The sequence below is a fragment of the Xyrauchen texanus genome, chromosome 4, assembly GCF_025860055.1.
Source record: "Xyrauchen texanus isolate HMW12.3.18 chromosome 4, RBS_HiC_50CHRs, whole genome shotgun sequence".
NCBI classification, from domain to species: domain Eukaryota; kingdom Metazoa; phylum Chordata; class Actinopteri; order Cypriniformes; family Catostomidae; genus Xyrauchen; species Xyrauchen texanus.
In genome coordinates this window covers 36,150,039-36,165,547 of record NC_068279.1, presented here as the reverse complement: position 1 = coordinate 36,165,547, position 15,509 = coordinate 36,150,039, and the positions used below count along the sequence as shown (strand labels likewise).

The window sequence follows — 15,509 nt, the reverse complement described above, 5'->3', positions numbered from 1 at the left end:
CTTTTACTAACTAAATAAAACTATTTGTTTGGTGCTTAGCTCTGGAAATAGGAAGGGTGCTGGTGTTATTCCTGTAAGATACAACAATGAGCAAGAGACTTACTCCAATTTGCTCCAGGATTTTTCAGAAATGCAGTAATGATATCTTTAACGTACAGTATGAAAAAAAACTATTTTATTTCACTATTTTAGCCAATAAAATTGTCAGATATCACATCTATCACACTGTTCTTTCAAGTATTGTAATCTGCATTTTTTTTGCCCCAGTTTTTGCCCTGCCTGGAATGGGTTGGACATTTCAGCGAATGGCTAATAGTTTAAACGGTGATGTAGTTCAAACTTGATTGACAGCATTTAAAATATATAAGCGCTGTACTGTTAAACACAGAATGTTCGCCTCGGCGGGTTGGAGAATCAAATAAAGATACAGTTAGCTGCAATCTGTCATAACACTGTAATTTTAGCTTTCATAATTTTATTGAAATGTTTTAATTATTACAAAAACAGTTATTTTATATTATACAGTCATCATTTATAAGTGATCTGAACTTCCCCTCTCTGGGGTCTCTGTATGAGTGGACTCTGAGAGACAGAGATTGTCTGATCTACAGTATGCCGATAACAATCAGAATAACTCATGTGAGGTTACTAATTTTAACACAAATAAACCACTCTGCATGTAAATGTGTTATTCATCAGTAACTATATCGTATTAGTGTTTAAGAGCACAATATATTACCTAATAACTTAAACTTACCCTGCTGAGAAATCCAGCCTATTTTCAGACAAACAGCGGAAATGCATTTTAAACATTCTCTGTCTAGCATGTGGTGGTTCACTGTCATTGAAGCACCCTGCATAGTTCCTGGTTGGGCTCCTGACGCAGGACTCACTCATATAGGTTGTTAGGAAGTTCTGTCAATTAGCATCCTTTAGTCACTGTGGACTGACCTTTAGATGACTGCTGTCCTTTCCTTGTTGCTCCAGTAAATGTAAACAGTAATGCCCTCTTTATTTGAAGCCCTGCCACTGAGCCAAGTGTAATAACATTGTTCATGGGTTTGATGAGAAGGCCATGTTTTCTGCGTGTGTTGTAAAAAGAGGAAAGTGGTGACTGTTAACACGTTCTAGTTGTTTCACTGTTTTGCAAATCGTCTTCAAAAACAAGAGCACATTGGCTCCAGAATTGAAGTTGACATTGTTGTGACTGTCTTGTGTGTAACCATGGGTAAAAATAGTCAACTAATCAGACTAGTTTACCAGTGATTATATGTAGATTTTTCTTGGCTTTAATGATTTTAAAGTGGTGCTTTAAAGTGGAGGAATTTAAAGATGCAACATCTTGGATAGGGTTTTAGTGTGCTTTAACGTTGTAGCGAACACAAGTTGAGACAGTCACAATGTCGGGGAAAAACTGCTTTATTAAATAAAAAGCAGGCAAAAGTACAAAACAAGGGCAAATCCAGTGAAGAGTAGTCAAGGGGGGCGTGAGGTCGAAGCCGGGGAATCGGAGAATATCAAAGGGGCAAATCCAAAGAGAGAGGTCGTGGAAAGCGTAGGGTCAAAGCCGGGTAATCAGAATCAGCGAGGCGGGACTAGAGGGAGCAAAAGACAGGGGAACAAGGGGAGCTGGCAAGCTAAGGGGTAAACGAGAGGAGGTCAAAACTAGACGAGACTAGCGGGGGGCAAAGACACGGGAGACTAAATACAATAACCAACCCTGGAGAAACGAATGCGTGTGGAATATATAGTGACGAGTGCAGGTGTAAACAATGAACAGGAGTGCAGATGACGCGAGTGCAGGTGTAAACAATGACGTGGTGATTGGGACGAGTGCAGGTGGTCATAATGTTCTGGATGAGAGCGGGAAGCGAGCGAGTACGCTCGCGGAGTGCATGTGTGCCCGGGGGGGGGGATAGTCTACGAGCATGTAAGCTCGTAGGAGCAAAAGCAAAACGGGCGTGGAAGCCCGATGGAGGAAAAAGAGCGTACGAGCTCAAGGGGGCGGAGCGAGGGAGCGGGGTTCGTGACAAACGTGCTGACAGTGTGCTATGCTTTAGTGTGCTAACAGTCTTACAGTAACTGAAAATACAGGAACGGCATGTTAACTCTCTCTCAAAGAAGTTGCACCAATCTATGTATTCCCTTTAAAGTTCCACCAGTACCACTTTTGTAACATATGCGCTGTCTTCAACAATAATCGGTAACGGCCTATGTATGGTAATGCAGATACTTGCTTTTATCGTCCAAATGTTTGGCCGATACATCAGTGCATTTTTAAGGTCAAATAAGTTAGGTTTGAAAACAGCTGATGATAAGATTATTTCCTGTCAAAAGGCTGTGGAAAAACTAAATTGGACAACTAGCCAACAACTCATGCAGTATGTGAAAGAAAATGTACCTTTTGTGGAATTACTTTGAATTGAGTTACAATGACAGCAAAGTTGCAATTTGTGAGCTTTGTGGAACTAACCGTAAAACTTTAAATACAGCTAATTTGATTACTCACATTAAAGCTTGACACAGCAAGGAATATCACAAGTTTGTAAAAGCTAAATTGGAGACTGCAGCAGCTAAAGAGACAAGCTTCATCATTCAGAATTAGGTTTTTGTGAATTAAGAAATCTTGCCCAATAAATCTGAGATTGAGAATTCAATTAACATGAGGAAACCAGTTACTCTGAAACATGGAAGACATGTGAAGACATAATTATTTCAAAGTTGTGTAGATAAATATTAGTGATTTGAAACAAGGTAACATAAAAACGCTAAATCACCAAATTATTGGTATCGGTAGATTTTACTCAAAATATTTGTATATAAAATCGAATATAATCTGAATACATCAGTCAGCACCACTGAGAAATATTATGATTAAATCAATTAAACGTATGCTGAATGCTAATAATCACTTTCCCTTTAACACCCCCCCCCCCCACACACACACATACACTCTGTCAGGGGTCATCTCCTGCTCATGCTGAGTGTGTGTGAACCCCATTAGCACATTCCCAGATAGTGGCCAGGGTACTCTTATCTCTCTCCACCCATTAATTACACTTTGTTCCCCTAAGTGATCTATTTCTGCTCCTCCCCACCCCTGCGGCCCACTCCAGGCCTATCTCCTACACCTCCACACAACATACACACACACACACACCAGAAAAGAGTGCTAATGTAAGGCAAGCAAGGTCAGCCTGCCTTCCTCACTGATGTGAAGTGCGGGTCCCGTGCATTAGCCACTAGCTCTAATGTCGCCCTGTCTGCCACCCGCTTTGCATGGAGCCACTCTGAAGATGCCCCCGTTTACAGATTACAGATGACAGCACAGCAAGACGCTGATCGCCCTCTTTTGCCTCCGCTCAGGCTGGAGAACTCAGCCTTCCGAAAGCTCCACCTGCAAAGTGTGTCATGGATAGACCTTGCTAAATAAACCACACTTGAATGTTGAATGCTTATAGTTTCAGGGCATGCAAACCACTGTGTAATGAAAATTTCGACAAGCTTTGAAACTGGTCTTAGTGCTTAGGCCAATGCAGTGCTCGTGTAATAGTTCTCTGCCGAGTCAGTTTCCACAATTATTGTTCTGCTGTGTTGTATGCTTGACTCAATCGTTGTATTGGCCTGCAGTTTGATTTACACTTCATTGCATCATCCAACACGCACTCATACCCGCCAACTAAACCAAGGCTTGAAATATGTCCAGCTCAAAAATCAATTTTGTGAATCAATCTACAAACACACCCATTTCATTGTGAGGCTCAGAAATGTATTTCTGTAGTTTACAAAGTGTCAGAATGGATGGCGTGAGGCACGACTCTTTGACCGGAGAACACTCTCTGGTTCACAACTCCTGCTGCTCCTTTAGTCAACACACTCAAACACTGTGCTCTGATTTATGTATTGATCTGGTATTGATTTCCCATATTCCTTCACATACCCCTGCTCACTCTCACTTTCTCCAGCTCTGTTATCAAGGTGGCACACCTGTAGGGTTCATCCATTACCTCAGCTGAATTGTTTTTCTCAAAGATGTGAAGTGAAGACATCTAGGAAAGTTATGTGTCCAGAGTGAAGTGGCATTGTTTTGCAGTGGAAACAGTTTTCTTTGATAAGAGTCATCATTTAGAACTCCCTGATTATATGGTGGTGTTATCAGAGCTGTTGTCATTACAGAGCTGGTCAAACTTTATCTGATTTATCTGAGTTTAAAAGATTACTCACACTAAATGCAAAGTCAGTAAAATCATATAAGGCCATATTTGCTGTAATACTAAGCATTGATAACTACCAACATTAGCTTTTATATATATATATATATATATATATATATATATATATATATATATATATATATATATATATATATATATATATATCTGACAATGCAAGAAATCCATGTTTATATGAGACTTGAAATCATCCGATTATTCTCTACTTTTCATGTCAAAAACAAACATGTGCACATTAGACAAGCCAGAAAGAATGCTGGTAAAGGTGTTTACAAGCAACATGTAATCGGGGTAATTAGTCTATGTGTGCCATTCATTTTTTGCCTCAACGGTTTATGACCTTACAATGATAAAGGAAAACCATTTAAGGCATTTACATGGCCACACATTGCCGTTTTATTAAGCATTATCTGTATAAGAGAACGTGCATGTAATCACGCTTACTGTGTCCTTACCAGGAGCAACAAGTGACATTTTTGTTTACATTTAGCCCTGTTCAGTGAAATCTTATTAGTCCAAAATCTGCTCCACATATCTGTATATGTTACATTAAATATGTCATGTTTGGCTGTGATTTTGTCATACCACACTGCATTTTTCCCTTAGTGTACACAGAAAATGACTTTTAGCTACAAAAGTGTGGCTCCTAAATAGGATAGGGTGCTATCGAAAGGAAGTTTTGGACATTGGGAGTTGCCTTTCATTAGGATAACCATTATTGTCTTTTGTTTTAACTACACATGCTAATCAGATATGCAGCATCTTGTCATGCCTTTGTAGCCTTATCTAAACAGAGACCAAAGCTGAATCCCACTGGGCTCTTAAATGCAAAAACTCTGTCAGTTATTTTAAATATAAGATGAATACAAGTAATAAAGTATGACTTGAAATGGGACAGATACATTAATCTTTGATGTTGTCAGTAATATTAGGGGAACTGTGCAAATGTTGAAATTAGGGGATGTTTAGTAAGTGTTATGAAGCATTTTTAACGTGTGAAATTAAATGGCTCTATTTGGCAAGTAATGCATGATAATCACCCTTTTTGTTAATGTTGATATAACTGCATAAAATTGACATATAATGCATTTTTAAATGAGTTATTGGTCATTAATGAACACCTTTATAAACCATTAACAAAGGGAATATAAATGTAAAGTGCTAACTTTTTTATATTTTTGTTTTATTGACTGTGTTTTTTGAATGTGTAGGCAGTAAAGCAGAATTCTTTCTTTTAGCGCTACGTGATTGTAAGTTGGGCTTTTGCCATCCAAAGACCACTAAATTAATATTCTCACAACGAAATGATTAGCGACTGAGACTTAGGAGTTGTTTGCTCTCCAAGTCTCCTTCATTCTTGTTTATTTTTCGTTTTCCCCTCTGGAGTTGGCTCTGACACCTGCAGGCGTTTTATCAGCGGCTAACTTAATTATGCTACTGTGGACTTTGGTTGTTTGACTTGCTAACAAATTAGCCCTTAAATTAGTCTTGCTATCTCCGATTCTGCTCGCTTTGAGAAAATTATTTGTCATATCTGAAATCCTGTGTGATTTTTGTGTTGCTTTTGGTTATTAAAGGGTATTTCATTGCAGACAAAATGGAATATGCGCTGTCATACCATAGCTATCTTGCATTTCATGCCCGGGCACCTTATCACATAGTGCTAGCCTGGGTTAATGACTAGCACCAGAGAGAGACCCTCTTTTCATTTGACTGGTAAAATGGATTTAGACACCCAAGCTCCAACATTAGATACTCTCACCTGAATACTCATCGAGCTGCAACTGAATGAGTCATTGTCATTGTGATGCACATCTTTGGTGGGTACAGTACTGGGGTATGATTTAACTTGGTGTACCCCTGAGTCACAAATAGTCACACTACACATCCCACACTGGCCCCTGCTCCCGGTTATCTCGTAAAGACTCTATTCCAGCTCTATAAAACTTGGCGTCTTTATTACAGCCAAGTCAAGGCGCCCTCACTCAAATAAAAAAAATCTGCACTGCTGCAACAGCTCAGGGACACACACTAGAAATGTGTTGTGGAGCACATACTCTCTTTTTTCAGTTTCAAGCTTGACTACTTGAATGATGTGAAAAGAGAAGAAGAAAAAGTAAAATTTCATAGCATTTCTTTTCTCTCTCTCTCGCTTTCTTCATTCACTCAGTCTTTACTCCCTCTCGCTTTGTTTCCAACTTAATAAGTGAATTGTTCTCTCAGCAGGCCCTGAAGCCACATGTTCGGCATTCTCATTTATGGATGTGTAATGAGTTCTGCTTCTCTTTGCTCTAACAACAATAATAAGTAAAGTAATTAAAAGAGGCAGAGTGGGAGGAGGGGGGCAAGGGGAACCCACCACCAGACACGACCTACATATGGGCAATTGCTGGAGGTGAACTGCATTTTAACAGTGTGACTTTTTGATGAGATCATAGGTGTGCATGCATATTTTTTCCCTAGTCTATTTGTAATTTTGAGTGGATATTGTTTTTTTTTTCTTTTTTTTTTTCTTCTAATGCATTAATTTAATTAGAAATAATGTAAACAAAACACGCTCTCGTTGCAAGAAAATTTGCTCTTGGCGTCGAGTGGGAAGAGGGATGCGATATATCCTTGGAGGGCATTGGGTGTATGTTTTTTGGGGGGGCTGGTTATAGAGTATATTTAGATTTAATTAGCTGTGTCATGAATCGTAGCTTCTCCATCACAGAGAGTCGTGTTAACACAACGTGCTAGAACGTTGACACCTGTTCTGGCCTCGTTTGTCCTCAAGCCGACACTCAGATCGCCTCTCAGATGTTCAGGGATGCATGGCAAAACTGCCAAACCCCTAGAGCATAGAGCAAACAAAAATATCAGAAAGCGTCGGGACCAGAAATCTAACCCCTATGCCAACAGGGATACAGATAGCAAATAGACTCTGCTGCCTCTTGCAAAGGATAGATTCTCTTGCTAGTGTTACCAATGTGACTGCTCAGACTATTTCATTCTAGTTTAGAATAAAAGTACAACCACACCACTGTATGTGTTAATCAAGTGAAGGATATAATTGAGCTGGTGTACAATGTATACAAGTTTAATAGATAAAAGAAAATGCTAGCATATCTGGAAATAAGCATGGTTAAACAATTAGAGGTTGAAATATTTTAATTACTAGACACTATAATTTTTCAGCAACTGTGTATTTGTGACATGTAAAACGTAGGGCAATTAAATCAAATACTTTTGACAAATAAATAGAATATGCCAGTTGTCCTCAATTAATTAGGAGGCCCTATTGAATGGCATGTTACAGATGGAGACCAATTACAATCAGCACACTTTGATATTTTTACTCTCTCCGAGTGTTACTTGCGGCGATGCTTTGACTGTTCATACATACGAGCATCATTTGCTCATGAACATTTCACCATCACACAAGATTACCATTTGTAATGCTTTTGGTGAGAGGAAAAAAGGAATTGCCGATAGCTAAAGCCTGTCTTCCTTGATTTGTTGTTGACATGAATGTTGAAAGAGTGTGTTTGTGTGTGTGAGGGAGAGAGAGAGAGAGTATTGCTGGGACACTGTTTCAAATGGCATTTGTCACAGTAAGATAAAAAAACACAACATTTCCCTCAAAGGTATCCAGCTGGATAATGTAATAGTTTATTTTAAAGATTTGATCTGCATTTGAGGATGTCTTAACAGGCAAGTGAAATATGATGCGTCATTATTACAAATACAGTGGTCAAATGGAGTATTATAAAGTGACTCTGATAGCAATGGTTGGTGTGTGTGTGTGTGTGTGTGTGTGTGTGTGTGTGTGTGTGTGTGTGTGTGTGTGTGTGTGTGTGTGTGTGTGTGTGTGAGCGTGTATTTATCACTTTGTGGGGACCAAATGTCCCCATAAGGATAGTAAAACCTGAAATGTTTGACCTTGTGGGGACATTTTGTCGGTCCCCATGAGGAAAACAGCTTATAAATCATACTAAATTATGTTTTTGAAAATGTAAAAATGCAGAAAGTTTTCTGTGAGGTTTAGGTTTAGGGGTAGGGTTAGGTTTAGGGGATAGAATATAAAGTTTGTACAGTATAAAAACCATTATGTCTATGGAAAGTCCCCATAAAACATGGAAACACAACGTGTGTGTGTGTGTGTGTGTGTGTGTGTGGAGCATTTGTGGTCAACAAATGATTACGATTTGTCACTCTAAACTATGCAAAAAGTTGGTGATGCCTTTGTGTTCAAACGTGCACATGCAGTACTCAAGTCTAACAGCAAGAGGTGAGATGAAGATCTCTCAATTGGCCATGTCACCCAAAACCTAGAGCTATGTTAACTTAGATGACTATGTTAAAACATGGTCTAAATTCCAACACTTGAGTTGAACTTATGTAAAAATGCTCCCTGCAAGTCAAAAACCAGGGGTTTAGCCTCTTCTGAACTTAAGTCAGATTATTCACACATGTGCAGAAACGGCAAAATAAATCTTCCTAAATGTAATTTATTGATATTATTTATTTACTAAATATGTCTTTTTATTAAAAGAGTTCTTCTCAAGAATATATGATTGTATTGTTTTCTTCATAGCCAATTTATATGTTGAATAACTTAAAGTGAGAGGGGAAATGAACGTGTGCAAAGCGAAGTGGTACGAAAACATGTGAACTAAGCGTTACACTGTTGTGGTACTCAAAATATTTTCCCAAGGTTAGCAGGTCCACATGACGATGTTTTGAGGGGTGTGTGACTGTGTGGGGAATTGGTCAGGGTCTTGTAAATGACAGCCTGTCTGCTGGGAAGTCTTCACTCAAATTAGTTCAAAAGGTGCAACTCTTTCTCTAATTGCACAGTTACACATTTAGAATTCAAACAACTGAGAAAACATAATTATGCTGCTTACAGAGAGCACAGCATTATTGTTAATGCAATTTTATTTGATTTTATCTGTTTAATCTGTCAATATAAGTTATATTTTAATTGTATGTGATTTTTCTACTATGTAATATATATCTTTGATGAGAATTCTGGTCTCACTGTATTTTCAAGTTTTCAGAAGCAAGAAGCAAGTATCTTCTACTTAAAAACTACTCATGTCAATGTTCTCTCTCTCTCTCTCGCTCTCTCTCTCTCTCTCTCTCTCTCTCTCTCTTTATATATATAAAAAAATGTATAAAAATGTATAACAAAATAATACATTATATATATATATATATATATTTTGCTCTTTATATTAAGGCACTTTTAACTATGTTGACTTCTGTGTATATAGGTTACAATGGGGTAAAAGGCTCCATTGATTTTATTTTCTTTCAAAATAAAAAAATAGCAACAGAAACTACCACAGCACTTTTCTAAAGATGTTTGTCACTATACTGCACAATTGCACAATTTTCCTGTTCCATGAAGTCTTTGTGTGTGATCTCTATAGGTTGATTTTGAGGTAATTTTATCTAATAATTTTTTTAAATGTTGCACATTTATATTGAAAATCCCTGAAATGAATGCATTTATTTTGAGACAAAATACTTACAGTATTTATCATTTATGCTTAAAGTCTTTAAATCAAACATTTTTCAGTAGCTGTCCAATAAGTGAAAGGATAGTATTTGCAGGGACTAAAGGCCCCTATTAAACCATTTTCTTTTCTTAAATGGGGGGAATAGATTTGTTATGAAAAATGTTCAATGTGGGCTCACATTGACTCTTCCAATCATAATAGAGATTAGTTTGTTTATAGAATACTTGAGATGTAATAAATGCTAAATGTTTTTGAAACATCACCACTTTTTTTACTGAATTTTAATCAAAACAACCTTCCATAATTATTTATTTTTGCACAAATTATTTTGCTCCATCAATTTTCTATATATATATATATATATTTTTTTTTTACCTTGATTCATTTGGAAAGTAATGAAAATTCCCAGCTCAGTGTCATTTTCATCACATTCCAAATTCTGTATTTTGTTTAATTTAATTCTGCGGTGGAAATGGAAATTACATTTTAAAAGTTTCTGAAATAAAATGTCCATCTCATTTGTTTTGATGAGGCTTATTTCATAGCTAACATTTTATATATCCTAAATACAAACAAATAATAATTTTCACACTTTTTGCATACGTTGGCAAAATTGATTGGAAATGACAGCATTAAATGTACCCTGCTCACAAGTGAATTTTCTTTTTTCTTCAAACATCACTTATTTCATGCTCAGCATGCTCATATTATATCTCAAGCACAATCTTCACTGACACTTTTGTTGAATCACTTGAGTACACTTAAAAAAATTGACTTGGGCAAAACATTTTGGTGTGGTGGAAATGACTTAATAAATATTGAAATGGTTTGTTCATTTCACTCTTTGTTGAGAATATCATAGTTTATACATGTAACAATTTGTTTCTATCAAGGATTTTCATAGTGTAATATAAAAAGTCTGGGTCTGGGACAAGTCAAAAACAGACAAATCTGTACAAAATAAAAGGCATTTGAAAAGTAGCAAAAATAAATGATGAAAGTATAGTTAAAATAATTCAATTCAGTTTTAATGAGACCCTCAAATAACAAAAATAAAAAGTTGAAATCTCTTAATTTAGATGAAAATCAACCCCTGGCTCGTGAAAGGCCCGAAGTTGTGAAATACATCATTGTTCAAATACAATGATATATTTGTTTTTACTGTAGCCAACTCTTTTTCTTTTTCATGGCACAAACATGCAGAAGTTCATTTACCAGCTAATACATTTGGGAAAACAACACATTTATTCCAAAACTAAAATACTGATTTTCTTCCTGGAAATCTGGAAATCCTCCTTTCAAAAAAATAAAATCACCCATTCAAATAGAATAGCCTTTGAAAAAAAAAAAGACAACTAAAATTAGAAGCAAAAATAACAAAAGAATTCTTTCCTACTTCTATGAGGTTGACATCACTTTTTTTATAGTAAGATTAACTTTAATCGATGGCCACATCTTAAGGCATTTATTTAATTTGCAGGCTGGCTGGACATGGCTGTCTTCCTTCCCACTCTGTGTGTGTCTATGTGACCGAATGACATAACTTAGACTCAGCGTGACACACACACTATTGATTACACTCAACACATCTTGGCAATTAAGAAATGGCAAGGTAGAGTAATAAAGGGTCATTAGTGAGGCATGCCTGTGAACCCTCATCAAAGGTGATGTTGCTGGCAGGGGCGGAGCTCCTGCAGGGTCACCACAGGGGCCTGCTGCATTTGCATATCTGCTCAGAGACGCACTGTAGCTGACCCCGTGCCTGGGATCAGTATGAGTCGCTCTCGTCGATCAGGGTTCACCACCAGTTCAAGGTAACAAAAAGTGAAGCCTTCGCCATTAAAGGTTACTGTAAAAAAACACAGAGAAAGAGAGACAAATATAAAGGTTAGTTGGAAGAGGTGAAGGAAGGCTGGAATGGAGGGAAAGTAAAGGCTGTGTGCTCCAAATTGGGTATGAATTATAAATAAGAGCAGTGGAGGCAATGTCTTCTCCTCTAGAGTGGTGTTGTGCCAGGACCTACACTGCTAAAGAGATTATTTGGGCAGCAGGTATTGACTCGCTGATCGCCAGCTTGGTAAACCTGACCTCAGGCACTGATCATTGGCCAAGCTAGAAGAACTGAAGGCTCGACCATCACACACACATGACTTTCCCATCCCTCCACAGCTATCTTCATCAATACTGCCCAGACAGGGGTCAATGTTATAAGCATGGAGGTCAATATCATGGCCATCTGAGTACACTTTTTGCATGGGCCTTACAGTCAGTCTTTAATTGGATCCCTCCGGGCAAGTTCATGCACCAGTTGCAATGCAGAGGGAAAGAAAGACAAATAGTGATTGAAGGGGAAAACTCCATCAGTCTGATCCTCTTTGTTCTTCACAAAGTGCTGCAGACATATATCAAGGCAGTTGTACGCTTTAAGCTATATGCAGTTTGTTGTGAATGGTTCAGTGTGGAATCAGTCTAGCGAAGTTTCTCACAAATAGCACAATAAGAAGAACAAATTTACCTCTCTGGTGCTTTCATGCCATACACTACCTGTCCCAAAGTACTGTATTATGAGGTCTGTAAAAGGCTATTGTGGGACTTCTTGAAAGGTCTGATGAGGACTTGAGGTGTACATGTCACTTCACCTGGATTCAATGACCCAAACATGGGAATTCTTTAACCTGCTGCCACAGACGGAAAACTGAGCCTTTTTGTGGATTAACTGATAGGTTTATCTAGCTCAGAGAGAAACATGTAATCTGCCACTGTTCCTAAGTTTATGAACATGTAAATAGATGGAAAACTATGTACTGAAATGTACAGCAGTGCTAATGTAGTGTAGAAAGAGCAAATGTCTTTCATTTAACTTATCAGGCAACAGACATTTGTATATTAACTATATAAAGTATGAAGGCTCAACAGATATCAATCCCTAAATGTAAGGCCTAAGAGACCTCTGTAGGAAGAGTTTGTTAAAATGTACAGGACTGTGCAGAAGTTTTAGGCACTTGTGAAAAATGGTGCATAGTGAGGATGTCTTCAAAAATATTGGCATGAATAGTTTTCATGTATTAATTTATGTCTTTCAAAGTCCAGTAAACATAAGAAAGCTAAATCAATATTTGTTGTTACAATTTTTGCCTTAAAAACAGCACCAATTCTCATAGGTACACCTGGACACAGTTTTTCTTGGTTGTTGGCAGATAGGATGAATAAGACTCTATCAACATACTAAAATAATTCTGCATTCAGTTCAAATGCGGAGCAAAGTTCTAGGGGATTCATTCCCCCATTTAAATGTGGCTAAAGATTTGAATAGTGTATGTATACACTGTTCTTATGTCTGTATCTTCTTTGATTTATTCTCGGTTAGCATGTCTATCCTGATTTTATGTGTGTGTGTGTGTGTGTGTGTGTGTGTGTGTGTGTGTGTGTGTGTGTGTGTGTGTGTGTGTGTGTGTGTGTGTGTGTGTGGACTTGCTGTTTTGCAGGTACTGAGAAACATGAGTTAACATCATGGAGAAGCTTCCACTCCATCTTCAAGTTCTTCTGCAATGCCCTGAAGGATCACAAGGACGAGACCTCCTCAAGCCCAGTTAACACACGCAGCACCCAACGTATAATGCAAGAAGACTTATAGAAGAACATTAAAAAATCAAAGAGCTTAGGCTCTTTCATTCTTTTTACCTCTATCCTTTATATGAAAAATATTCCTCCTTGAATTATTCCTCACAGCACATTGTCTGACTCTTATGAGTGCAGGGTCAGCCTGTATTCATCAGAATAGCGTTTTGCATTACTTCCGGATGAGTGCAACTGTCAAAGCAATATGGCTTCACTGCTTGTGCCTCCTGTGGGCCGCTGTGTGGAGCATCATCAGTGGCCAGATTAAGGCTGACAGGCGGCGCCGCACACCACCTCTTGATGTACCTCTAATTATCCTTACATTGTCAGAAACTGAGCTAATGCCTGGGAAGCACCTGCACACATACATGTTGCATAGGTCCTAGTGCCTGCCTTCAAGTCTTAGCATCTCTGAGTTTAGCTCTTTGATTTCCTCCAGTATTTTCTTTGCCTGGGGTCTCTCATGCATTTGTGTTATTGGAGTCTTTAGGAACATTCTACTTAAGATGACAAAGGCTTTCAGGTTGTTTGTTCAGTACATATAATGACACTTCAACAGGGGAAAAAGCAACTTGCAAACTCAAATCTTAAGACTAGAATAAGAATGATGTTTTTAAATCCCTTAAAACCTTGTGTGAGCATGAATTTTAGGAATATCTCCCTCTAACAGAGCAGATATGTCAGTTCAGCAGTCTGAGAGTATCTGTGGAGCCCTTCCTGTGGCAGGATCTGAGAGATTTAATGCTATTCAAAGTATGAAAGCCCTTCTTTTAGATGTTTGCCCATATAACTTGTCCCTTATTTCAGAGCCTGTGACTATTCAGCCTCATGTTTTAATGCCTTAGAGACAGTGTCTCCAGGACAATATGGTATTAGTGGAGGCTTAAAATATGTCACTCTGACATGTCAACCGATCACTCTGTTTTTGGGGTTTAAAATTAATCTTCAAGTAAAAGGCTTTTTAGTAATATTGTGGCATTAGTTATTATTTAGATCTCTAATGTGGACAATGGACATATTTTAAGCATATATATACTTGACTTTGACTTGATATATATATATATATATATATATGTCAAGTCAAGTATATATATGCTTAAAATATGTCCATTGTATATATATGTATATATGTACATACATATATATATATATATATATATATATATATATATATATATATATATATATATATATATATATTGTTTTTTTTTTTTTTTTTTTGTTGAAGAAATTCCAGCCCCCAGATACTATACTGAAGTTTTTACAGGTGATTTGAATTTAAACTTTTAATATACTTGCAAATAATTATTTGATTGCTACTAATAAACTATACTGTGTGTTCAATACATAATGGGCTACTTTACAAGTGTTCAGCTCCAGTTCCAATATTGTTTCCTACACACACAATGTTCTCTTGATTTTATTTTCCTAGTGTAGAATGACAAGCCATATGTGAATATTTCGCTCGTGATAAGTTCAGCCTTAAATCAAATCGAAAATATAACTGATTTGCAAATTAAGACACATTTTAAAAAGTAATGATTAATATTTTTATCTAAACGTTTCTAGATTTTTATTGAGAAATTCTCACTCTGAAGGGATGTGTTGTTTGCTGCACAACTGAAATGAGTATTCTTTATGCAAGATGATTTGTTAATTTACTATGCTAATATCTTTCGTGGTCGGGACATTTTAACCAGATTTGAAAGCTAATTTACTTTTTTTCTGGGTGATTGTTCATATATCATTACAATATGTTAATCTTTCGTCTTTGAATGTTTCCCCCGATCACCCATGTTCAAGTATCCATGTTATTTGAGTGTAATAATGATCTCCATAAATGCTGTTATAAAATAAAATGATTTATGAAATTATGCAGTTGATCGTTGTATGTAATACTATTATTTCCAATCGAATTTTTTATGCATAAAACAAGCAAAGGCTTATACATAATTATACATGCAAAATAAAAAACAGTTGCAAAATAATATGCACCACGTTTGAAGCGAAACCTTTGCAAGCAGATTGATATCTGCCCTTGCACTTAAAGACACCAATGCACAGGCTACTCTTATTTACAACGTAATGATCGTAAAGGCATCACTTTCAACCCAAGAAGTTATCGGGTTAAAGTTCAACCTGACGGAGGAAG

General features: G+C 37.2%; 1 protein-coding gene across 1 annotated transcript in view; it reads left to right on the top strand.

Annotated features, from left to right (window-relative positions):
* The window catches only part of LOC127636013 (cotranscriptional regulator FAM172A homolog), a 214,340-nt gene extending 199,980 nt beyond the window's left edge, over positions 1-14,360 (top strand). Inside the window, exon 11 of the mRNA XM_052116378.1 lies at positions 13,225-14,360. The gene's annotated coding sequence lies outside the window, so the exon portion shown is untranslated. The remainder of the gene's footprint in view (positions 1-13,224) is intronic.
* Positions 14,361-15,509: the final 1,149 nt, after the last annotated feature.